General features: G+C 47.1%; 1 long non-coding RNA gene across 12 annotated transcripts in view; it reads left to right on the top strand.

The window, feature by feature from the left end:
* The first annotated feature begins 10953 nt into the window (after positions 1–10953).
* LOC133262696 (uncharacterized) overlaps positions 10954–26549 on the top strand; it is a 53212-nt gene continuing 37616 nt past the window's right edge. For 6 of the 12 annotated variants that reach the window (XR_009741387.1, XR_009741381.1, XR_009741388.1 and 3 more), the window contains exons 1-2: positions 10954–11180; positions 11470–11628. This is a non-coding gene — a long non-coding RNA (uncharacterized LOC133262696). The other 6 variants (XR_009741386.1, XR_009741382.1, XR_009741380.1 and 3 more) reach the window with 4 other exon arrangements.

Genomic DNA, 26549 nt, shown 5'->3' with positions numbered 1-26549 from the left:
GAGATTATCAGCTATCTTTTAAAAGATGTATGTCAGCTTACATCAAACCCTTTGTTGGGTAATGGAATGTATCAGAGGGACACTGTCAAGGGGTTTGGGGCCTCAGGTTTGACCTCCCTTAAAATAGCCGGGAGAATTATTTGAAATCCAGATATCCTTTTTTTTTTTTTAGGAGGAAAATTACATTCTGCCCTTGTAAATTTGATGCCTGAAAGTGAAGAAAGGTGAAAACAAAAGGAACATATCACAAGAGAAAGCAAAGTGTTAGGGTTTACAGAAACACAGGCATTTCTCCTTGTGCAGCTTCCAAGCCTGGCTGGCTGAAGCAGCCTGTTGCTGGAGCTGCACAGTCATTGCTGCTGAGGCTGATACACACGCAGAGAGATGCTGGCATGAAGCTCCCTTCCATTAACATATATTTTCTATGAATGGCACTGTTTGTCCTGCAGAGTGGAAAATCCCTCTGCTTGAAAAACTGGCCTCGAGGGACCACCTCTAAAGGAAAGAAAGACATTTATTCATCCAGGCTCACACGGTCTCGGTCCCTCTGCTGAGAATGACAACCAGCGTGACTCCGTGTGTCAGCAGAGGTCCTGGCTCAGGAACTGGGCGAGAAATATGGGGTAATTTGATGTTGACATGAAAACCTGTCACCATCTGAAACAGCGGGGGGTGAGGGGGGAAATAACAGTGTTTGCTAAAAGGCAGAGGATAAAATCACTGGATGAAATGACTGCTTCGGAACGACCTTCTAAAAATACCTGCGGTGATCAGGCTGGATGGCTACGGAGCAGAAAGGTGGAGACTCTGCTCCGAGGGCAGGTCCTCCCTGGAGGAAGGCAATTCGCACCTTTGCAAGGTAATTTGCACCTTGCAAAAACCCTGTCCCCAAATAATGGTCATAATGAGCCACAAAGAGGACAGACAAAAGGAGCCCTGCCCTTGTAAACAAAGGAGCAGGAGGGAAGGCTTCAGCAGCAAAGAGCTTGGTCATCATCCCTCTATAGCCCAAGGGCTAACGAAGCAGGCAGGCTGGGGCTCCAGCTTGGGCAGACCCAGGCAATTTCTCTAGGTGCCAGTGTGTCTCCCCCAGTCACCTTCCCCTACAAAGCAGGCAATGATTCATTTGCTGCTCCATTTTCCCTGTGTCCAACGACACCTCCTTGAGTTTTCCAAGCTTACTTGAACCCTCTTTGAGCAGAAGCCCTGTTTGCATTTCCCACCGCCTCTCAACAAGGCTGACTTTACTGACGGACCCACTGTAAGGTAGCATTTCCTATTCCTTGCAGAAATTCCTTCTGATTTCATTATCTCTTTGCTATTGGCAAGAGCACTAAAATGCAGCTGGGCCACCCCATGAGCCCATGTACACTCGTGATTTCCAATGCATTACTAGCACACTCCAAAACTCCATTCCAAAACACATGCAATAAAAATGAATTAACTGAGCAGCCATTAGGATGTAATGTGGTAGCGCTAAGGTGAGTCACAACCTAATTACTATTATTTCTAATGGAGTTACCGTGCCATTACTGCAGAACAACACACCTCAGCTCTGCCTTCGAATGGGCACACACCTCATTGCACACACACTGGATCCAAGCTCAAAAATCAAGGAGAAATGATTGCTTGGAAAATTGCAGCCCCAAGTCAGATGTGTGCAAGACCCACACGTGCTGTTAGTGTTAGTTAGACTTGTTAGAAAAGCTGTGTCAGTGTCAATGGCATCAAAACGAGCCTTTTATTGACTGCAGGAAGTCTTAGATCAGGACCCTCAGGCTTCTTGAGGTGGATTCCTGAGGAAAGGGAGATTAAGCATTCATGATCTGTGGGCATTTCAGTAACTTTTGAACCTGAGAGCTAAATTCAGCCCATTTATTGGAGGAACAGCAGATAGAAGGTCATTGACTTCCAGCAGCCTGCAGCAAAACGTGGCTGAGGCTAAGACATAGGCTTGTGATGGGCCCATGAACAAGGTGGCTGTGGCATGTGTTCTTGCTTTGGCTCCTCCACAGGGTTTGGGTTTGCTTCTCTCGGGACTCCTGATTTACAAGGTGGGCAATGAACTTTCCAGAGTGTTCATTTCACTGCAGCTTTGGGGTGTGTTGCCTGGTTCCTGAGACATTCCCTGTGAGGAGCCTGCAAAGGCAGGGAATATGGGATGTGACATAAATGTATTCTGCTAATGCTGTAAATTAGTCATCTCAAATATGTATTTAATATAATAAATTTGGAAGACAGCTACTGTAGGTTAAGTGGCAACTGACAGCACTTACAATGAGGATTAATATACATACGGGTCCTACAGGTTTGCTAAACTTCAACAACCATTTATTATAATCCACTGGTTCTTACCTTACACTTGAATGAATTGGGTAACGTTAAATAAATAGAGAAGCATGACCAAGAGGAATGGGCAAAAACCTGCCAGTGCCACTGTAAGCTCACAACTCATGAAGGGTATGTCCTAACAAAAACCAGCCTACTTAGGTTTGGCTCCAACACCAGTTGGTTTAAGAAGATTTTCATTAAAGCTTTGCATTCATTTCCAGAAGGGAATTTCTTTACAATTTTAGGTGACACGATCCTTTTCTGCCAGACCACGGCTAGAAGCTATTTGTGTCCTTCCTAAAAAGCAGGCTTTGCTCCAATTATTCCAACAATCCCAAGAGGTAATAAGTTATTCTTGCCTATATTGCATCCTGATGCAGCCTGAGAATGAAAAACTAACCTAACGTTTGCAGCTTGAGGAAGAAATAACATCTATTTTCCCTTATATTGGCTCCATATTTTTTAGGGAGAAGGAGCTAAGGCTATGGCTTTAAGTTTGAAATCTAGCAAGCATGAAATTGCTGCCATCAAGCTATTGTGTCCTACTACTAGTCTGGGAAAGCTCTAGTTGGAGATACCTGGCCAGGGTCTAAGTGCAGTCTAGATGTCTTCTGACTACATGGCCCCTCTAGAACGATCTGGTCACAGCAGTTCGGGTGCGTTGTGCTTAGCTGGAGGCATAGCAGTGTGCCTGGAAAGAGCAGATTTTCAAGCATATTTGGGCCTTTTAAGTGTGGGAGGAAGTTCAGCTGAATTTCAGAAGTGCTTTGCTATAAGTAAGCATCTAATTCACTGCTTGTGCTTTTGGAAATGTTACCAAGCACCTATCTGTCTGCATGGGTTGGTGCCTAATTGCCGTTGAAGGTCTGGCAGAGGCAGGGACTGCATTAAAAGCTCCCCACACATTTTAGACCAGTGTGGAGGGATTTGCGCAAGGCAGAGATGAAGAAGACCAGCAGAGTTTTGAGCTGCCCATCACGATGAGTACAGAGCACCTTTGTTTTGCTCAATGATTTTTGCTCACTGCTTCACCTGTGATTTTTTTGCTGATGTTGTTTTTTTTTCCTGATTTAGCAAGGAATTCTTGGATCTTCCAGAAGAACTTTTACCTATATCTGTGACAAATGATCTTGTCTTGTAAGTGCAACACTGTGCACGCTGCTGGCTGGCACTTCTGCTCATTACCATCTTTCATGGATCACCTTGTTGGCTTCCTCTCCCATCATTACCTCTTTCCCTATGATAACCTCCTTGACATTGTCTTACTGATATTTTCTTAGCCTTCCTGGACACTTTTCTTACCGCTGTCATGCACAGGCTTGCAATGAATATTTCCCCAATCCCATGTGACAGATAATAATGTTTTTCTTAATTGCTAATCACGTCTATTAGTGAGTTACTTGCAGGAGAACAGTTAATTCCAGACCGCTTAGGTATTCTGCAGCAGGGCTGAGGGTACGTGCCATGCTTCCCAGGGCAGCTCCTGAGCCTCAAAGCCTGGTGAGCTGGTGATCTCTGCACCATCCACACTCTGTGCAGAAGTGATGTAGTTTCATTCCCAGCTCTGAGCAAAGAAAGAGGAAATATTAACCTTATGGAGGAGTTTGACCCCATCCAGCATCACAAGTCCTGTGTAGTGGTTTTGGAGGGGCGAGCACAGACCCTGTATGAAAGGTGAACTTGTAGAGAGGTTGATCTGAGCAAGGGCTTGGCTCAGCAGAGCATCAGGCACAAAGCTGCTGGTACAGGTCCCTCTGAGGATGTCTCGCCTACTCCTGGGCAGGCAGTGGAGCCTCATTGATGCCCCTGGCTGCAGTGGGTTGCTCGTTTTTAATACCCTTGACAGAGCGCAGCAGGATTTCCTTGGCTCAGACAATGTCAGAAACTCAGATACAGCCTCTTATATTAGATAAAGGTGGTGGGGTGACCCTCAAACCCAGGCAGTACCGGCAACTGCAGTATGAAGATGAGATGAACTGAGATGAAGGCAGAAGTAGAGACTGAGAGCTGAAGGTGCCCACACGGCACAGCCTGATGGGGAGATAAGCGCAGGGATGGGGTAAAATGAAGCAGTGAGCGTTTGTAAATGGGACTCCTCTGGCACTGAGCATGACTGCCTGAAAACTCCCATACTTCCTCCGAACAGCTGCTTTCTCTGTGCTAAATAAATCATGCATCTTGTTACCTTACCCTGTACGCACGGAAAAGATGTGTCTGAGCAAAAAAGCGTGGAGCCCTTCCAGCTCTTTGGTTTTCGCACCAGCCCGTGCCTCTCTTGTGTCAGTTCCTGATCAGGTTTATCTTCCATCCTCCCAGTTCCTCTGCTCCCAAACCAGTCTGGTACAGCTCTGGCTCTGGGTCAGTCATCAGTGGTGACTCCAGGCCTGAGATTTGCAGTGGAGGAGCCCTATAAGAAACCTAAGAGCAGGTTTGTGCTCAATGGGGTGTTGTGGAGGTGCTCAAGGAGACTCAGACCATCCCCACTGGTGTCCCTGCCACAGCCCTCATCCCTTCAAGGATGCTCTTCTTGCTCCTCAAAAACTTGCTGAGGGTGGTACAGGCTGCATTGGGGGGTGCAAAGGGCACAGCTGTATTTCAGGTATGAGTGAGTCGAGGCAGCAGGTCCTCAGAGAGGACCTCTGCAGCGCTCCGTTAGCATCAGGGGGTATTTCTGTGGCGTGCACCAAGCCACGAGTGTCCTTTTTGCTGTTAAGCACCACCAATGTTAATCTGGGAGGGAGCGGGAGGCGTGCTCGCTCGAGGAAGATGTGGGAAACCAATTACAAGTTCTTATATAAATCCAAATGTGTCTTCCTAAATATGCCGCCTCTCAAAATGAGGCTGAGATTTAGCTTTCACAATAAGCCTGAACTGTGAACTTTTTAATTTGCACATGGTTTCAGGAAATCTAACTCATCCTATCAGGGAAGGAAAAAAAAAAGCCACTTAAAAAAGAAATGCTCTTTTGCTTGTTTCTTTATTCCAGAGCAGAGTAATTTATGTACTCATTTAATTTTGTTCTGCCACAAACAAAACCACAGTATATAACGTGATCTCTGCTGCTGGAACGCTTATTGTTGGAAGGACATCGGAGAAGACATAAATGTCCCTGACACAAAAGAAGATCCCAGGTTTCAGAGAGATCACGCAGATGGGAAAATATGGGGGGTTTGTCTAAATTTATGAGTGGGCCTTTGTTCTTTGCTTTATAGTATGATAGCATAATAATCTTTTAAAACCACAGTAAGAGCCAGGTACCTGAGAGATTGGTGCTTCATAAATACTTAAACAGATAGACCGCTATGAAAACCTTTTGTTCTGCTGCCTTTTTGCCCATTGTTACTTTTGCTCCAACAATGCAGGGAAAAAAACCCATCTAATAAGTGAAAACCATTTGTGTTTGGAGGTGAGGTGGGGAGTGTTTTCAGAAGAGTATCTGCCAAAACAAAGAGCTCTGTATTATGCACGTAAACTACAGAAGCAACATGCTGGTTTTGTGTATATCTGCATAAGAGACACTGGAAATCTCCCAGCCAGCCAGTGAAACAGCTGTATTCCATCATTCCAATAGCATCTGACAGCTGTATTTCACAACTTCAGGAATGTTAAAGAAAAACCCAACCCTTCCATGCTGCTGAACTGAAAAAAAGCCCACAACATGTGAATGAACTCAAGTTGGACAGTGGGTATTGACTAAGTTATCACTAATGTCACCGTTTCATCCACCAACAGTGGGATGCTGATAAACCCCAGAGGTGGCTGAGCTCACTGGAAGGATGCAGAGAAGCAGCCCCATGCCCTGGCTCCCCAGCAAAGCAACCCCGACTCTACCTCAGTTTCCCTATTAGAAAGGGGAGAGCATAACACGGCGGTCTCCCACATTAGGATCTTGAGAGGAAAGGATGTTACTACTGTGCTATAGTGAGCACTGCTTTTGTTTGACATTATTTTTGAAAACTATTTCATTTTCTTTCTTTCTCTTGCCAGAAACACCAAATAAAAGGACAAAAGTTGGGACGAGCGGGGATAAAGCACCTTTTGCATCATAATGAACTGTATGTCACACAGACATGTTATATCCATGTACAGCGGATAAGGCTGGAGCTGGCATCTGGGTTAGAAGATGTGTTTTGAAGCACAAATACGTTGGAAAATGGTGCTGCGATCGCTGCATTCATCTGGTGGGTGAGTTGCTGGCAGCTCCTTCCCTTGGTCTGTCTGTGGGGCTGCGATTTTCCCAAGTGATGTGGAATGGGCTCAGTTAATGGACAGATGGGACCTTGCACACAGAAAAAATGTGTTTTATTTAAAAACTGAGCTTCAATTACCAAAGGGAAGAAAATTAACTGCAGGAAGATGAAATAAACACCCTTCTTTGGGGTCAAACAGGCGTTACAGTGGTGTGATGTAAAAGCCAGATCTCACACTGACTTAGGGGACTTTGCAGGCAGCTCCAAAGCTCAGAGTTGGTCTTTCCCAGTCATTAATAAAAGACAAAGCCAACATTTGCTTTTATAAACCAAAGAATAACTCATCATTTCACTCGTTGTTTGGGGTATTGTTTTTTTTGGTAGGGATGTGCCAATTTGTCAAGCCCTTAATTTTTGGCAAGAATTTATCTGTGTTGAGACAACTGCTGTTGGCAAAAGCTAATTCCATGTACTGATGGAATTCGGAGGCAAAGTAAGAAAAAGAGACCAAAAAGAGAGAAGGCGCATCCCCAGCAACCTTATCAGTGAGAAACAGGAGAGAGCCAGAGTCAAGCTGCTGTGCCAATAAAATATTAATTATTCATACAAATTCTCATGGAGAACAGACAAAAACCAACCCCTGGGTGACCATGAGCTTCCTCACCACCAGCCAGGTGGGAAGCTGGCCGGGCAGCTGGGTGCTGGGAGGTGTTTGGCTTTTCCAAGAGCTCCTGGAGCTGGAGGTGGTTGAGGATGCAGGGAGGGTAAATGGGGTGCAGGGCTCGGTCAGTTTGGCTTCATCCCAGGAAAACAAAGCATCTGCGGGAGGAGAAAACCTGGTTGACCTGGCTCTTGTCACGGGGTACTGTCCAGTTGTTTGGTTTGAGATCAGATTTTGGCCCAAAGCAAACCTGAAATCAATACAAATAATGCTCCAATTGGGTCAATAATCTGCGTTTTTAGGGTTTCTTTTAATATTATTAGAAATATTTATATTACAGTAGCTTGGTATTTTAGAAGGCTAAAAATGCAATTTTATATAATCAGCATTTTTAAAAGTCTATAAACATCCACTATGTTTGCCTAATGTACTATAAAAGCTTCCAAAGGAGCTGTTATTATCCAACTTGTCACCTCACACATGCTCCGAGGAGGAATCTCTCTTTTTTTTCCTTGTCTGCTGTTAATAAAATGAAGCAAACCATTAACAGCTTTGGAGCTGCAAGGAGAAGTAAAGGGGCTTGTAATCTTGGACTCCAAAGGAAACGTCTGCAGCTTTGCTCCTCTCCTCTTTGAGATTCCCCACACGCAACAACAATTTCAAACAGACAAAATCAGTTTAGGTTACATAAATTCAAAAGCCCAGGCCTGCTTCTTTTAAAGTAACATCTTGCATTTTGTTTGGAGCGTTGCAATCTCTCACATAACATTTCGAACTGGTTCAGTTTTACAGCCTGCCGTGCATCTTCCTCAGGCTTCTTTGGTTAAAGGAGCTTTAATGCAGAATGATGATGTGCACGCACACGTGCGTTATTATTACATATGCACATGTAGATAGGTATATGTGTATATATGTATGTGTGTAGGTAAATATATATATATATATATATATATATATATATATATATATATATATATGCAAAGTCTATCAGGCTGCGGTGGTTGCACATTCAGACTCGTCTCTCCCGGCATTCTGCATGCCAAACTCCCAGTGTTATTAGGGCATGGTGCAGGCTCCAAACCAGGTCCTGATAAAAAAGTGCAGTGCCTTTGGGAGAGGAACATAGGTATTTCAGTCCCTGTGAGCTCAAGGGTGAGTGTGGTGTAAAGCAATTAGTGAAGGGAAGAAATCTGTGTGCAAAGAGCAGGTTTGCGCTCTAAACAATCTCTTCATTCACATCTCTGATTTGCTTTTGGTTCATCTCTGTTTATAGTTCGCTCCTGTTCCCAACATATCTTGGTGTCGGGATGGATTCTCAACCCCAGGGAACCTGTCAGGGATGTGATAACAACTCACTCAATCCAAAGAAGGGCACAATTGTGCCTGCGATAGCAGCGGCTCTTAACAGCTCCCCTGCTGCTGGTGGTGGGTTCTGCTGGAGCATGAGGAGCTGCTCCTCAAGGGGACTCTGTGATTTCGGATGGGGCTGAAAATAGAGTGAGAACTTGTCGCTTTTGGCACTTGGGTTCTCAACCCCCCCACAAGATGCACCCAAGAGTGTAACAGGCAGCGAACTACCCCTGTGCTGGCTGATATGTTGGCTAAAGCCCCCGCTGGATGTATTCGGGTGGCCCTGGGGTGAACCAGTATGCAGAAGGGCTTTTGTGGCTTCAGTTGGGAAAGGGCATGGTCTAGGAAAGCATTGAAATTCCAGGATGATGCCCGAGGGGGAGAGGCTTGGACATCCCTGCAGTGATGGAAAAGAGAAGGAATTAAAACCCAAAGGACGTGGTTTGTGCCACTGCAGGAAATGCTTGGCTGTTCTGCATGGAAATGACCTGAAGGTGCAAAGGGGACATTGGTGGTCACAAGGACCGCGTTGGAGCAGAGGAGTGAGGAGAAGCATGGTGTCTCCTTACTGCTGGTTCCAAGTTTGTACCCTGGGGTCAGACAGAGTGTCCTGAGCACTGCTCTATGTTATGGCCACTACAGTGATGGTGCCGGCACCTCAGAGACACCAGACTTCCTGGGTTTGCTGCCACACACCCGTTCCTGGGCTGTCTGAACAGCGCTGCTGGTGTGGAACAGCCTGTCCTTGGGACTGGGCGGGCAGAGGAAATCCATGTTCCCAGTGTGGGCTCAGGAGAGCTGCAGGCTCAGACAGAGCAAGGGCCAAGGCAGCCCAGGACAGGGAGCAGACACATCAGCCGCTGTGGCTATTTCTGGCAGTGCCCTCGGAGCTGGGGAGTTCAGGCATCAGGGCATGGGGAAGCACTGCTGGGACGTCCTGGGAGCCCTTCCCACCTCGTGGCACTGTGGGGTGGTTCCTGCAGGCATTTCCCATCCTTAGATGACTTGCTGTCAGCTCCCAACAACACCCTCAGGCGAGTGTTGCCTGACAGTCTCACGTGATGTCCTAAGTGGAGGTATCCGTCGGGATCAGCATTGCCTGGTCTCTGTGTGGCAGTGCACAGACCCTGTGGCTGGGTGTCTCTATTATGTGTCGTTCCACATTCATTGACTGCTGATGGGAACAGAGGGTGTTGGGCACCTCATTGGGGTTCCTACCCTGACCCCACATCCACCATCCAAGCAAGTGTTGGCAGGTACTGGTCCCTCCAGCCCCAGTCCCTCAAAGCCTGCCCATGGCAGTGGTCCATCAACATGAGGTGCTCTTGGGATGCAAGGAGGTGATGTGGACCTTCTGGATGAGGTGGCATGGTATTAGAGAGCTGGTGTGGTTAGGGCAGGAGGGGGCATTGGATCCAGGAGGTGTTCCAGGATAGAGGTCTGCTGCAAATAAGCATTGAATGCAGCCAATGGTGCTTATGTCATCATTTACGTGCTCTCTCAAGGTGACCTCCTCAGGGTTCTGCGGTCCTGACATCTTTACGTTGAAGCGGGGCCTAACTCAAGTTTCTAGGCACATCCACCTGCTTTTCTGGGCGCAAGCCAAAGGCAGTGCCTGTGCTGCCAAAACTGGCCCTCCTCAGTGTACTGCTGGGTGAAGCTTTGGAGGCTGGAAAGCTCCCATGACCCCAAGGCCCAGCAGACACCACTCTGTTGGTGACCTGCCTTAACTCACCATAACAAGGGGTGTTCTTTAGCTGGCGATGGGGCTCCCTAGTGCTCCCCATGTAGGGTGGAAAGAGTCCAATACCATTCCAGCCTTCAACACTGTTGGAGACATGGCTGGACAACGAGGTACCCAAGACATTATGGTGAGGAACTTGGCCCCAGCGTGAGGTCTTTGAATCCTGGCTCTTCCCTATGTAAGGCAAAAATCAGGATCCACTGAGCTTCTTCCCCACCTTCTCACCTGGACACCTTTCTACCACAGAGGAAGAATTAACAAATGGAAGAAGGTAAAGGAGAGGAAACACATGAATTTGGGTGCGACCCAAAGGTCTTCCGGCACTGACAAGGTCTCCGCTCCACGTCTCCCAACGCCGGTGCTTACCAAACATAGCCAGGGCCCCACGAACCCTCGGGCTGGTGGAGAGTAGTAAGATGAGCTCCTGCTGTATTTGGCCTAGCTAAAAATAGCAGGAGGGGAAAAAAAAGGCAGAGTCAGGACCCTGCAGGACCAGTAGTCAATGGGCTGCGAGGAGTGATTGAACTCCAAATACTGCTCCGCAGGCTCCAGCTGACGGGCTATTTTTTGCCGTGGTTGACTAAATATGGTCAGGGAGGGAAGAGCAGGAGAAGGGGCCACTCGCCCGGGAGTGCGTGTTTCGGATGCTTCGCTGGGTATATAAGCACTGGAAAGGTGGACTCGCTTTCTGACCGGCGCTGCCCCCCCCTTCTCCTTCACCAACCTTCTCCCCCACCACACACACCCCGAGGTGTGCACCCCCCCCTTTGCCATCCTGACCCCCAACCCGGGGGCTGGATGCGGGGTGGGTGTGAGGAGGATGATGATGAGGAGGATGGGGATGGGGAATGGGGGGGGGGGGGGGCGCAGGCACTTCTGCAGGCGCAGCCCTTTTCGCATCAAGGTGTGCTGCAATCCGGGCGGGCAAGGTTGTTTCTCCTTAACCCGTGCCGCGCTGCGCGGAGCCCCGCGGAGCCGCGCTCCCCCCGCCCCGCCGCTCGCCCCCGCCGCGCCGCGCTGCCTCCGCCGCACCGCGGGGCCGGAGTTGTGGAGGGCTGGGGATGGGGCTGGGGATGGGGAGGGAGCCTTTGCCTGGGGACTCTTGGCTTTATTATTTCGGTCTTTTTTTCTCTTCTCCAAGTGAGGACTAATCCCATCCCCGGGCCTGCTCTCTTTCTCCCTTCCTGCATTAGAGATTGGCTATAAGGAGAAGGCTGACGGCTGCAGCATGAAGCGCATTATTACCTTGTGATTCCATGACCCTCCTCTATGCATCCCTAACTCTCGAAAGCTGATTCAGCTTTCAGCTAGTGCTCTGGTGAGTCCTCTGCTGCAACAGAAGCTCCTAACTGGTATGTCTTTTTTTTTTCCTCCTCCTGCTCCCTTGCCTTGCCTTTAACCGCTCCCAGCTCAGCTTGTTTTTAAACACTTTTCCTGGCCAATGCAGGACTAAGCGCCCATCCAACTTACCCGGGGACTTAAATCTGGGCTTTTGCATCTGGCAAATGTATGTGTGTGTGTGTGTGTGTGTGTGTGTGTGTGTTGCCTGTGTGTGTCTGTGCAGGGATGTGCTGGGTGTGTGTTTCATGTGGGGATGGGTTAAGAGACCTCCCCCCCCCCCTTTCTTTTTTGTTCTGCTGTGGCATACTCTGCATATAAAAAAACCCCAACAAAACCAAACCCGAACAAACTGCAGAGCAAGCAGTGCACTAGAATAATCTGAACTGAAATGTTAGAACTTTGACATGCAGCCGTTCTGCAAGGTTAAACTGGCCTTTAAATGCCTAATTCAGACACAGGCTGCTAATGACACCTGGGGGGATTGGGGCTTTATTTATTTATTTGCAACAAACTAGTGCTATGAGCTAATACCAGGCAGAGCAAAAGGGTGAAATGTGGTTAAACTTAGCCTAAACTTGCAATGATCTCAGTGCTGGGGGGATTAACTGTTAAAATGCTGAGAAATGGACATTAATTACAGGCATGTGGTTTGTGGACTAGCAGAAGGGGAATAGGAGGAGGAGAAGTTAGGTTTTCCCTGCAAGGGTTTGGAATTCAGGTTACATGAAGTGTAACATCAATTGACTGTTACAGCTTCTGCAGCTCAGAGTTGACTGTGGTCATATTTTACATGATAGTGGTGATACCTTGTCACATAAATATATAGGCATCGGTATTGTGAGATGGATACTGTGACACATACATGCGCACAGATTTAAGTGTGTTCTATAGCATGCATATGGATATTTTATACATAGTAATATGCAAGTGCTATCTATTAGCAGGTGTAACGTATCATCCACGTAGAAGCATCTCCAGGCTGTGTTCAGAATATGGGTATGGGTTTATGTCTGTGCCGGGGAGAGCGTACACTCAGCAGTAGTGTGTAATTGTATAGGCAGAGATCTGTGATCTGTGCTGCCAGTTTAATTGCTGGGTTTCTCTCGATGGTTGTGTCAGTGTCTCTCAAGGACTGAATCCCCTGCCCAGCCCAGCCCTTTGGCCTAGGGCTGTGCTGGGGCAAGCACATGCCTCTGCCTAGGTCCTGCTTGTTTCTCCCTTCCCCAGCACTCAGCCCTAAACACAGGCTCTCTCCAAAGTCCCCAAAGTTTTGTGCTTGACTTTGCCACCAGGACCTGAGCAGCACCTCGAGCAGAGCAGGTATATAATACAATATACAGCACCTTGCTTTCCACTCCTCCCACCATCCTCCTCCCCCTTCACCTCCAGACAATACCTGAGGCTCTTCCCTTTTCTCTGCCCCTTGGCCTTGGCACTGTCCATGTCTCCATCCATTTTTCTCCCCAGGGAATTTTACTTCCCAGGTTTTTCTGCTGGGAGCGAGCCTAGGGTGGGTCGAGGACGTTGGATGACGTTCACCCACCACCACTTGCTCCTGGTGGTAGCTGCAGGATGGGAACCACAGGGTGCCTCTGGCGTCACCATTAAAAGCACCATTACGCCATTTATCTGCTCCTTCCAAACCCTGGAAAGCACCAGCTTCCACGCGGAGCCTCAAGGCAAATTGAAATGTCCAGGATGAACTTTTCCTGCCAGGTTTGTGGCGTTGCCTTCAGTTTTAAAAGGTCATTTTTCTTTAGCTCTTATATAGTGCTCTTTTAGTGGCTGGCAGTTACTGTCCCACTCGTTGCAGAAGTTGGGGACTGATCTTGACAGCCTATATCAGATGTATTAGATGAAAGCAAACTGGGTATGAGTTGCAGGTGTTTAATGGTCCAAGAAGTCCAGTCGCTCTCCTACTGTTACCAGTCTGAAGGAAACTCAGTGCCATGGAGTGCCTTGGCTGCACAAAACCCCCCACCAGCACTTTGATTTTTGTTGGGTTTGGGTTTTAGTTTTGAATCTTAAGCACTCAGACTTTCTCTCACACTCCTCAGCTCTCTCTTTGCTTTAATTTCACTGCAGTCATGCATTACAATGGTGCCACAGCTCCATCTCTCTTCCCCTTAATCCAAACTAAAGGTAGAAATTTGCCTTGGAGTGAGGCAAATAATGATGGTTAAAAAGGCCAACAAACTCAGGGAATGGGGAGAGCTGCAGCGAGCCAGGACCAAAGCTTTTGCTGGTGTTGTATGAGTGGTGTAAAGCCATTTTGGGGGCTGAGAACAGTAGATTTACACCCCGGCTCCGCATGGCCTTTGCTTTTTTTGTGGTGCTAGAAGTCAGAGGGTAGCAGGGAAATATTTACTCCCCATCTGGCAGTGATATTTTATAAAGCAGTGGAAAAGCATCGATGCAATTAGGTATTCCAAAGTGCTTAGTTTGCCACTTGCTAAGTTTACTTAAACCCTCTTTAAAGGGTTCATTAGAAGCCTGTGAGAAACGGTAAAATTCATTAACACCAAGGCAGCCATTCCGCATTTGCCTGTAAATTGGCATCGATCGCGGCGAGGGGCGGCGGGCGCAGGTGAGCTCGCCCTGCCCGCCGTGCTGAGCGAGCAGGCAGCGAGCAGGCAGCGCCCGGCGTGACCTCCGCCGTCGCTCCCTGCCTAAATCCTGCCTATAATAGTCCCCCATTCAGCCCGGGCGGCGTTTGCAGCCCTGCCACTCGGCCCACATTGTTCCAGGAGCTTTAAAGCTCAGCGCTGCTGCGGGGAGGCGAGGGACAGGGGGAGAGCTCATGGCTGCGTGCAGGATCCAGCCCCATGGGTGCACGAGCAACCCCACAGGGCTGTGGGAATAACTCAGAGAGACTTTGGTCCGAGCTCCCAGCACCTTGCTTCGGCTGCCTTTTCCGTTGTGCGTCTGCAGGTGTATCCCCGAAACCCTTTAGCGTGGAGCTACCGGAGGAGTTATTAGAAGCATCTTAATATTTCTTGTTTTCCAATATCCTGAACTCCCCAAAAGGCATGTGCTGTCTTTTTGGGTTTGCTTATCTGCGAGGTAATGTCTCACTCACAGTGACCAGCAGAGGAAAAATCATTGGATTCGCTAGGTAAGATGCTTTCTTCTTCCTATGCTTTAATCTCTACTTACTGATGAAAGCAATTGCTTGTCTGGGGCTGATGAGTTTTCTTACTCTGGCAAATGGAGCAGTCCTTCCCGGTGTCGGTCTGTAAATCAGTAGCTGACCATTTGATTTTGAGCTTTCTGAAAACAAATTGGCTTTTTGTTTCCAAATTGCAATTGGAGGCAATTGGGAAATACTAGGTATTCAACTTTCCCCCACATGGCTTTGTCTGCAATTATCTCTATATGCATATAAAGCAAATCCTTTCCACTAAACCACATTTTAGTCTTTTAAATTGCTGAAAGTTTACCATTTTGAATGAAACACCTACTTTTGAGGTGGAGTGGGAGGTTGGCTTTGACTCTGTGCTGTTTATGTGACAAAGAGCCCCTGCCAGGGCATCCACCGGAGCGCTGCTGCTTTGTGACCGGTGAATTATCCAGTTCCTCTTCCCAGGGACCAAAATCCATCACCTGCCGAGGGCAAAGCCTGGAATTACCAGTGAGGAGCAGGAGCTGGGGGGGTGTATGTGTGTGTATGTGTGTGTCTGCACATGGGCTGGGCAGGAGGAAAGTCTGCTGGTTTAAACTGAGCCGTAACTCGCTCTCAGGATGTAGATTGTAAATCAGCGTTATTTTTCCTCCTGTGACCATATAAATGCGCATATTGAAACTACCTGCTTGAGAGACATACTTCTTTATATGCCCATATGAACCTGGCAAGCTATGGAATGTAAAGAAGTATGTATTTCAGGTGGGAACCCTTCTCAGAGGAGCGATGTGTGACCCTGGGCAAAGCAGGGGAGAAAGACAGACACATTATTTGGTATTATTTCTTATTTAACTGCCTGACCTGGCAGCCCGAGTGGGGAGTCAGTTGATGGTCTTGTTCCAGCGCGTGTATTGTTCTGTCACTTTGCCTGTGTCAGCAGGTGGAAATGCTCATCAGGACATTAAATATTCAATATGCTGACTGCGGCATGGGCTTTGAAAGGCGATGCCAGAGGAAAGCTGGCTGGCCGCTCCTGGGTTTTAACAGGGATGCAGGCCAATCGCTCCTTTTTCCTGCTTCCCCAACAACCCTTTCCCCCCACCTCAAAACCAGGGCAATAGGTAGCAAACAGAGCTGGCTGATCTTTAAATAGAGGAGAAACAAAAGGAGATGGAGGTGGAAGGAGAAGAGAGAGAAAAAGGATCCAACAGTTGTGACTCGGGTGTGCAGTGTTCCAGCTTTGAATTAACGTGCAAATTCCGCTTCTCCAGTCTTTCCCACGTTAAAACTTTTTGTGCTTGAAACTGGAGACAAGGAGATCTTCCCTATCGGTGTGGCGAGTCTGCAGATCACAGCTAAAGCCAGAGGAGTGCTCTTGGATATAAGGGTCTTATTTCCCAAAGGAAAATAAGAAAACGAGCTCCTTTAGTTCTGGAAGCCTTCACTGGCTTTTGCTTTTCCTTGTTAACCTTTTGCAATGTAAAACAGTTGGGTGTTTTTTCAGGATCCTACAATAATGAGGCAAGATGAAAGGAGCTGGGTTTTAACACACAGGTGGGAGTCGCATCTGAGGGTTTAAAGTTTTCAGCCCCAAACATCCTCACTCTTCTGTGATGCCTGTAACACCAGGCAAAGCCAAGCTCCCCAGATAGCAGCTCCCCAGCTGCCCAAACTCACCTTCCCATCTCCATGGGGCAGCTGAGAGCAGCGTTTTGATTTTGGGTGATTTCCCAGCAATTGCAACAGCCCTCTTCATTTGGCTAACGGGCTCCTGAGGCATCGTTTGATAGGTGTGATGCCTCCACATCCTGCACCAAGGTTAACCAAGCCTTACCCATCACAGCACCCTCTCCTAGGCATGGGGAGAGGACGAGACTCGAAGGTTGGATTTTGTGGAGTCTTTATCCAGCTCTATTCAGCGCCGTCATCACTTGCTACAGGTATGCCAAAGGGGATTTAACTGTAAGCAGGTGCTTGTGGATATGGGTTTGAAAAGGCAGGCTGGCTCTCAGGAAGATTTCCTGTGTATGAGATTTGGAGGGATTTATTAAGAGGTTTTTTGTTTGTTTAATGTAAATACCGTGGCTGATGGAGGTGTGGGAAGTGCTGAGTCTTTCCTAGCAGAGGAGGAGCCTTTCCTTTGCCAGGTGGCTTTGGTTTGCACTGGAGAGCGGCTGGTTTGCACAGCATCCTGTTTGCGTGTCATGATGCTCTGGTTATGCTGGGCCTTGGGAAGTCTGGGTTTTGCTGGCTGGCAACGGCAGAGTCTCCTAGGACTTCATTGCAGGGATGCAGAGTCCCCTGAGCTCGGTCACCCTACATGGGGAAGGGTCCTCAACAACCAGGTCCCCACAGGATAGGCCCTGGTGTGTCCAGCCCTGCTTTGGTGGGTTATCAGATTTAGATATGAAGCTGGTGGATACTGGGAAACGAGCTGAGCCCGAGGAGGGAAGCTCTGGGGCCCAAGCGGGGTTGCAGTTTTGCTCCTTTGTAAATTGCCGATGTTAGCTTGAATCCGTGATGAAAAATGAGGACAAATCTCACCATTCTGGATACAGCACAAAATTATACGTTATATATAATTTATATATAAAATCTCACTCGCTTCCTTGCTGACCCTTTGCCCTACCTCTTCTCCTTTTTCTTCTCCTTCCTGCTTTCTTTTCCAACCTTCTTTGCTTGTCTTTATCTTTGTTCCGTTTCATTCTTTTTTATTTCATTTTTTTTCCTTTTTCCCTTTTTTCCTTTTTCTTTCCTTTTTTCTTTCTCTTTTTCTTCTCTTTATGTCTCTCTCTCTCTTTTCTTCCCTTTCTTTCTTTCCTTAGCACAGGTTTTACTTAAAGTCCCTTGCCACTGCGCGTTGCTTTCGCGAAGGTGCTCATGGTCTGATTTACGGTAGATACCTGCATTCCTGATGCAATTTTTATCTCCTTTCCCCCCCTTCTCTGAATTAATACGCTTGTTAATCACATGGAATTGCTAACTTTAGGAAGTCACTAAGTGCTCAGATTTATCTTTTTATGTAAATATTTTCAAAGCTCTAATTCTGAGCGCTGTCTCACAGCATGGGAGCGGAGGTGGCGGGGAGGCTTTGCTGTGGCACGTGTCCCAGCAACCCAGGCGTAGATGATGCTAATAATGAAATGGGGTGTCTATGTGAGCCCCCCCTCCCGAGCCACAGCAGCCCGTTGCTGTTGGTAGTAATGGAAGCAGATGATGGCTAGAGGCCTTCAGCAACTGGTTTGCGCCGTTCTTCAGTGTTGTGGCAGCTCCTCTTCCCTTTTTCACCTCTTTAGGTTTAAGCTGTGACCGTTGCATCGCACTCAGTCCCCTCTATTTGATAGCTAAAATGATGCCACTTCTCTTTTCGCTCATTAAAAACTGGTGAGCATCTCCCTGCCTTGAGTGCTGTTGCGGGGAGCACCGGGATGCTCAGGTGCTCCCATCCATCCTACAAACCGAGGGCTGTGCAGTGCCCGGCGCGGGAACAGGAGCTTTGAGGATTGTAAAAGCCATAAATCCAGTGGACCAAATTAGTTAAATTTTTCTATTCTATGCCTCACAAAATCCAGCCGTTCTCGAGATGGATTCTCCGCATGTAAGCGGAACCACCGGCAGGTAGAAGATGGATATTTTGCACGTGCACACGAGAGCACAGGGACAAATTTGTGCCATCCATGCGTTTTTTCCCCAGCGGGTTTCTTTTGTCTTAGTTTTCCGTGTTTGTTGTATTGATGATCTGTTATTACTGTTGTTACTTAATATTAGAAGACAGGTGGTCCCATAAATTCCAGCACCCTCTTTTGGAAAAAAACACACACAAAAAAGGAGGAGGGGGTGTGTGTATGTTTGCAATTCAAGTTTAATAGTGCATTCATCAAGAGCAATAAAGCATTTTATTGCACAAGTATTTCAAGGGATGTGCTGGCCCTGGTAAAAGCATTAGTAAAGGGGTGCATCAGCAATCTCATTTAAAACTGTCGACCCAACGTGAAAAATGTTGTGTTGAAGAATAAACTGCTATTAAGCATGATTAGATTGACCTGCAGGACAGATATTTTAGCTGCAGCAGCACAAGTCGATCAAAGTGAGCATCGCTTAGATTGCAAATTTCTTTTCTTTTCTTTTTTTTTCTTTTTTTTTTTTTATGCCCTAAATTAAAAATGAAAGAACCTCAGAATATTTAGGACCAGAGAGTGACTTTGGGGGTGAGATTTGTGCATTCGATTCGGACCGGTTTGGAAAGATGGGGAAAGGGGGGAAATGTATTAATTGCTGCCCCTTTAGCATACATTGAAAATATGTTGCTCAGATCAACCAATCAAAAAAGAAATTGTGCTGACTCAGCATTCGGGCTAGTCTGCACGTCCGATTGCAGAAGAGATCAGCACTGCACTGCAGTATCTTTCCCTGCCTTTGACACCAGCCTAGCTGGGCAGGGCTTCCCTTGTGTTTCCCAGGACTGGTTTAGGCCAAGAACAAGAGAAGGCCCTGAAGAGAGAAGGAGAGAGTCAAGGTTGCACGAGCCTCTTGCTGTTAATGATTCTTTTTAGTCAGTAAGAAAGAGCTTCCATGCTAGGCTTGCCCTGCCAGATGCGAGCGGCATGCATTGCTTGGGAATATATCTATTTTTAAAGACTTTCACCACATCTTGCACTTAGCAGTGACTGTGGGCGAGGGGGTGGTGTGTTCCTTGCAAGAGAAATATCCTCGCTCCTCAGCTCGGATCCCTCCCCTGAAAGCCCAGGGCTGATTTAAGCACCGCGCTTGCAATTGCCTCCCGGAGAAGATGCCAGGTTAAATGTTTGCTGCTTGATGCTGAAGTTGCTCTTGACCTTCGCTGAGTGGGCAGCGATGCTGTGAGATGCATGGGGTCACAATGAGAGCAGCCTGGTCCCCCAAGGATGGGAGTCGTAGCACGGGCTCCACTGCCAGCTTGCTGGGCTTGCAGATGGGTCGTGTAGCTTCCCCTGCCTCAGTTTCCCCCAGAGGCAGAGTAGGTGCTTGCTGTGGAGTTCTTGAAGCTGTTGCAAGACTAAAGCTGGAGGAGGCCAAAGTGGGTTGATGCTTGAAGGGCAAGCTTGTTCTGGGTTTGTAAGGACTTTCCTGCTTTGGTATTGGCTTGCACAGTGACGCCTGGCATGTGTTTTGGGGAGATGGCACAGCCTGGCTGCACTGTGCCGCCTCCGTGCTCACGTTGAAATGCAAAGACTTGTCTGGACGCCCTGACATCTCTAAGTGCATGCAGGGTGTGAGGTGCTGAGGCCAGAGCTCAACCAAGACGCTGCAGAGCCATGTCTATGTGGGGGTATCCAAGCGGGAGTGAGCTGAGCGATGGGGTCCATGAGATGCTCCAGCACCGTGGGGCTGCAGTCTGGGTGCAATACTGCACGGTGCTGTGTTTCTAGGTGAGGTTGTGCCATGCCAGCACCATGCCCGTGAGCACCTCGGTGGGTACCTGTGTATGCAGATGGAGCATATCGCATAGGCTGCCTCCTCCTGACCACTGATGTGCCCTGTGGTGCTCTGAGGGTGTTTTTCCTTGCACTGTTTGACCAGCATCAGCATGTATCCTTGGTTTAGTTTTATTTTTGCCAAGTAGTCTGTATGGAGGAGCAGAGGCCGCTGGTGGATATGTACAAGGGGAAGGCTTCCAGGCACAGATCTATCTTGAATAAATCAGAATTTAACAGTCAAAGGTTTCAGCAGTTGGAACTGGTGGTGCTCAGGAGGCAAGCCAAGTGCTGGTGCTCGGGGAAAGCTCAGCAGCTGACATCTCCAACAGATGCAGAGTTTTCCTTTTCTTTTCCCCCTTTTTTTTTTCCACGAAGCCCAGGGCTGTGCATGTAAATGCCTCCCCATGCCCAGATATGGCCTGTGCTGGGACCTGTGCCGCTATCTAAAAAAGCCCTGGTCAGACTGATGAGCCCAGGGGGACAGGGGAAACAACTGCTATAAATAGTGCTCATTCTCAGCTGCCCTTCTGGTGGGACCGGATTAGGTGGCATCTGGGCAGCCAAGAAGTGTGGGACTCGTGACCACTGACCGCAGAAGTCACCCAGCAGCTGTAAAGGACGGGAGCCATCCCTGCAAAGCCCTTACATAGGCAAGTCAACCCTGGCATTTGGGGAGTCGGATAAAGCCACGGGAGCAGGAATCTGGTGATGTAAGGGCAATCAAGAATAAAGTTCACCATGATGGCTGGGGCACTGCTTCCAATCTGAGAAGTGACCTGGGGTTGGAGGCACTGCTTGTTGAAGCTGTTAGGTGCAAGTGAAGGAAGGTGTCAGGATGGAGCTGATGATGCAGGAAACGAAGTGTTGTAAGGAGCTGCTGAGATGAGTGCTCCCTTCTGGGGATCTGGGGGTTAATTTGCTGGCAGTGAGATTGTTGGAAGCTCTGATTTAATATTTGTGTTTACTTCGGGTAAACAAATTAACAAAAACCCTCAAGTCATAATAATTTAAGGTACCAACGTGGCTGAGGCTATTAGAAAATAATGAATCTCCTGCAGTGATTTCACGTCTAACCTTGCAGAAGGTGGACAGTGTGTGTAGTTTATGTCCATGTGGATGCAATACAGCTGGTCCCTATATGCAAAGGGTATGTGTAGACTGCGGGAGTGTGATCCAGCTCCTGTAACAGAGGTGGAAAAGGACTATGTTTTGCTTGAATTAAGCTCAGTCTTGAGTATGTGAAGGGTAAAGATGGAGCATGGAGCAGGGATGGTTTGGCTGAGCAGAGGGGATGGCTGTGCAGGAGGTACTTGGAGGGGATGTCCTGAAATAGGTGCAGCAGTGGACTAGGGTCCAAAAGCAGGGAGCAACCCTGCAGCTTGTCCCTAAGCAGGTCTGCTGTGGGATGGGGACTGGGATGCAGAGGCAGGCAGGACCAGAGGGGTATTTATTCAGGCTTTGCCCCTTCCCTTCCTCACCGGTGTCAAGCTGTGATGCATGGGGAGCTGCACCTCTTTGTCTCTTTAAATGAAGCTAGCTTTGTCCTAAAGCCTTGTCTTTGAGACAATAAGATGCACCTACTAAAATCTATTGCACTGTTTTTGCAAAGCCCAGCAAAAGTCGGCCGTGTGCCGTCCCCTCCCTGTCCTCCACACTCATTTGGCCTATTTGAAGTTGAATTTATTCCTGGGAAGGTCCCCATCAATTTGCCTTGCTCTTTTGTTGACAAGTTTATTAAAAACCTGGGCAACTACATATTAAACTTTTATCAGTGTCGAGGAGGAATACGTCCTTTGAGCGGCCACAAAAGTTATGGATTGGGTCTTAATATTCCTTGTTCCACTGTTCGTCTGAGTCAGCGTAACAAATAATAGCTGCCACTTCTTTTGCTTTGCCCCTTCTTGAGAAACAGTTCTCTTAACAGTGTCCAATGATGCAAAAAGGTTTCAGGTCTGGGTAAACAGGAGTTGGTTGGGTTTTTTATTGTAGCTATAAGTCTTTAATAATTTGAATTAATAACTTAAAGCAGGACTAGAATACAAACCCTAGAGAAAGTTATTGCTTCTTAGCTCTGAGTCAATAGTTTTGGTAAAATAACTGCTATTTCATAGAGTTGATATGAAAAAATGCCCTCCAAATCAATAATATTTGCTGTACCACAAGTGATGTGCTTCCATCCATCGCAAGGGCAGGAAGGGGCTAGAGTGTCGCTTGGTTGGGGCTGTACCTTTTGTGCCGCTGCGATATGGCTCTTTTTCTTTAGTCATAAGATGAAACAAAGAGGAGGCCAATATGTTGCACCAAAGATGTTAAAAATAAAGCGTTAGAATTGCATAACCTAGTTCCCATTTTGCCATGCAGCTGAGTTTTTAGGAGTTGAAAGAAGCCTGAAAAATAATCGGTGGGAAGGAGGTTTAAATTGATATAACAACAGACAGGCAGGGGGAAAAGTGAGTATCCACAGGACTGAGCCACAGTGCTTGAGCCGTGCCAGATACATAAATAAATATCTGTCCCAAAACAGCATCTTTCTCTGCCTGTCACCGTGTCCAAGGATTTTTTAGTTCTTAAGCAGGTTTGTTGGCATAATTTGTCAAGTCCAACAGGGAGGTTTCCGTGTGACAGAGGATCATTTTTCACCATGCACAGTGGTGCACCAAGGCAGTCCTGCAGGCTCTGAGCAACTCTGTAATTAGATAACAGTTAACGTAAGTGTATTAGATAGATCATTCTTCATGCTATAGGGTACAGCCGAGCCCGCTGCTGCCGCTGCTGTGCCGTGCCGAAAGCAGGCAGGTAGTGCTCTGGCCAAATAAGTCTTTTTCCAGGAGTTTATCTGCACCACCATTTGCTCCAATTATAACTAATTGGACACATATTGCATTTTCATAGCACCTAATTTTCTATTGATTTTAACGGGACTGCTGGTGTTTTGTACTATTAAGTGGTATCTCGTATCAGTTGCTGTTTAAAAACGCTGAGTACACGGCCCTGTATGGAATCATGCAGTCAGCACATGTTTTAAAACCTCTTTAATTGTTCGGTCCGTAAAATGCACAAACTGTATTAGAGAACAGCTTTGTTCTCTTTGGAGGGTGTGAGTTAAAACCCCCAAATACCCAATCCTACAACTGTTACCACCAGTTTCAGGAGGTGCTGCTCCTGAAGATTTGCTGTGTTTCAGGCAAATGGAGGGTCCATCTAGATCCTGCATGGAGTCAGAGAATTTGCAGCTCCCTCCAGGTATCAGTGCTCTGCTCTGCTAGAATAGACCAGGTCTGTGCTTGAAATAGGACTGTTCTTTTACATAGGACCAGAATTTGGTTGAAGGCAGAGATTCTCATATTAAAAGCCAAGATTCTGATAAGGTGACTTTTGGTGTTCCGTGTAACTAAGGAATAAGGTGATAATTGTAGGGCTTGGGGCTTTATTCTCTATCCTAGATGTTGCTGTGTACCTCGGCAATACATCCAAATAAAACCAGACTATCAAATTAGCTATTGCATTTCAGCAAATACTCAGTGAAGCAGGATGAAAGCAATAGCCCTCTGTTCAGCATCATTTAAAGAAGAAAAGATTTTAAAGAGAGATTTAGGGGAGGAACAGAGAGGTGGCCTGGCAAAAAGTGGTTCCAGCAGTGCACAGTGGATCATTGGATCATGGATAACAGTATTAATGTCAGAGAAGGCAGATAAAAGGTGATGGAAATTATGTTATGGGGCAGCAAAGTTCCCCCGAGGTGCCAGGGAGTTTGCTGTTAACTTGCTGCCTTTGCTGGTCATTAGCAAGCACCACATTGTGTCTGTGGGAGACAGGTGAGTTCATGGGGGTGTATAAATTAAATAGACACTTTATTAAGTTCAGGTAATAGTTCTGGTTTGAAAGACTGAGTGGCTACTGCAATGTCAGCAACTACTTTAGTGCACAAAGGAACTGAGTGCTTTTTAATTAAGTCAAATAAAATCCAAGCGGAAGACTCTCGAGCCTTGTCTGGAGTCGACTTTTTGGGGTTGAATATCTATAATTTTAGAGATGTTAATAAAACACGGTCCACTTTTCCCCTGCAATAATATAAGTTAAATTAGTATTTGATGTCTGTAAGGAAAAGGATAAAAGGGGCGAGGTTGTATTTTCTGGTTTGCAAATGGCACATTGTGCAGAATACAACGACTGTGGCATTGATTTAAGCATCCACGCAAAGACACCATGCAATAAAGTTGAATCATCTGCAGTACAAGTATGGCTGTTTGGTAGAAAAGGTAGCAATGTGAGTGAGTAGACATCTTCCTGTATTATCAGAAACCACTTCATCTGGGGGAAATTTCCTCCGATTTAGTCATGTTTGGATGGAAATCAAATAACACATTAGCTTGAGGAAAAGGGAAAAAACCTTCCAAAGCTAATTACGAAGGGAATGTACACTTCATTAAGATAAAGCTGTAGGAAATCAATTTTCTGTATTGTTGTTTTTTCCTTTTGATTGGATTTTAGAATGATAAATTGTTAATGCATTTGATCTAAAAATGATTTGTTTATTCAGATGAAGAGCAACGGTACTTTGTCTCATTTGGCCTTTTAGCTTATAATGATAATGACTTCAAGGGATGCTCATTTCTCAAAAGGGTATCGGACTGAAATAGGCAGGAGATTTCTGGACTCAGAAGGATGGACCCTATGCAAGGGTTCATTGTAGGCTAATTCTATTGCATGTTGAATCTTCTGCTTCATTAGGAATATCGACAAATGCTGACAAATTCTTTGGCTTTTCTGGACTGTCCATAATACATCTTTATTAGAATATTGAGGCTAAAGTGGAAACATCTTCAATAGAGCAAATCCTCTTACGTTGCCTACTGCTGATCCTACTTGCCGTGGTAGTGGTTTGGTGATGCGGGGCTTTTGCCTGTTCTCATGCCTGTTATTGTTAACAGTGTAGCTGACCCTAGGGACAAAAGCAAACCAGAGGCACTAGGCAATGGCCAACAGAGAGGGAAAAGCGATGCACAGGTTTGATTTGTTGTTCTGGTTTTGATTTGCCTCTAACACATCACTTGCTCAATGTGCCCGTGGCTCTTCAGTGCCGTCCTGCAGCATGCATGGACTTCGCTCAACTCGGGGATGTGCCTGTGCAAAAGGCAGGCAGGGGTACGAGCAGGGTCCTGTGAAGGGTGGCACCAGCACCTGATCCTGACCTGGGGTCCAGAAAGGACCTTCCCAATGTCAGACCCAGTTTCATGAGGAAATGCCTAGATGTGGCTTCCCTTTGGACAGCAGAGCTACATTTGGGGGTGTCAATGGTTGAGTTTTTGAATCCAGGACATGGTGCTGTTGCAGGCTGCTCCTACAACATCAGCATAGGCAGGAAGAGAGAGTGACACTAACCCCTGCCTGGCTGCTAGGGCTGGGCAGATCCTGCCTGCTGAACCTGGCAGCACTGAGCCCTGTACCCCCGCATTTCACAGGGTTGGGGCTCCACAGGCATTCAGAGCATGAGCACTGCCTCGTAGGATAGATCAGGAGCTTCATCACAGCTCAGACCTTCGAACACATCTGAGCAAAGCCTCTGTAATTCATCTTGCTCTGATGGCTTGTACAGCCTCAGAGCCTGGACTGGTGTTTCCCAGCTGGTGGAGAGTTTTGCTCTCCCTGCCGGGAGGCTACAAGTGGGTTATAATGCTCTCCATCCCCTAACGTGGTCTGCTCTTTCTCAGCTGCTGAGGAGGCCTCACCACCAGCGAGACATCATTAGTTTTGATGAATGGCATCCAGAAGAGAAAACCTAATTTTCTAAAAAGGAAAACCTCACCCATAGCTCACTGCAGGATTTAAAGAAAACGGCACAGAACATCCCCGCCGACTCGCATTGATTTCAGATGTGTTCCTGGGCACTCCCCAAAGTAAAGAGGAGCTGGAGCAACACTTGTCCTTGGCAGAAGATGCTCAGTATAACTCCCACTCTGCTCTCCCACAGTGCTGCTTTCTAATCTCTGTCCCCACATCAACAGGACAGGGACAGAGCAAGCATACTTGGGAGCAGGATGTATTTGAAGTGTGCAGTGGTGATGCTTAAGCAGCTTGGTGCACTCTAACCCAAAATCCATGTGCCTGTCAGGGTTTAGCTTGCAGGTTCAGTGCAGCCTCAGTCACCGATGGTACTTCCACCTCCACCTCCACCCAGTCGCTGGTAGATAACTACCTTCCTTTTTCTCCTGTTACTGAACAAAGATGAATTTAATACTTCCAGGTTTTAAGTTTCCATTTAGTTCCTTGGCTTGATAGTCTCTTGAAAAGGTACCCAAAAATAACTTGATTAAATTAATTGTAGAGCTCTTTTTAAAAAGCTATTCTCTCTCCC

The sequence above is a fragment of the Pezoporus flaviventris genome, unplaced genomic scaffold, assembly GCF_033815535.1.
Source record: "Pezoporus flaviventris isolate CSIRO_AGI_PZ_B2104156 unplaced genomic scaffold, CSIRO_AGI_Pfla_v1 ptg000213l, whole genome shotgun sequence".
NCBI lineage: Eukaryota > Metazoa > Chordata > Aves > Psittaciformes > Psittacidae > Pezoporus > Pezoporus flaviventris.
This window is presented reverse-complemented; position numbering and strand designations above follow the sequence as displayed.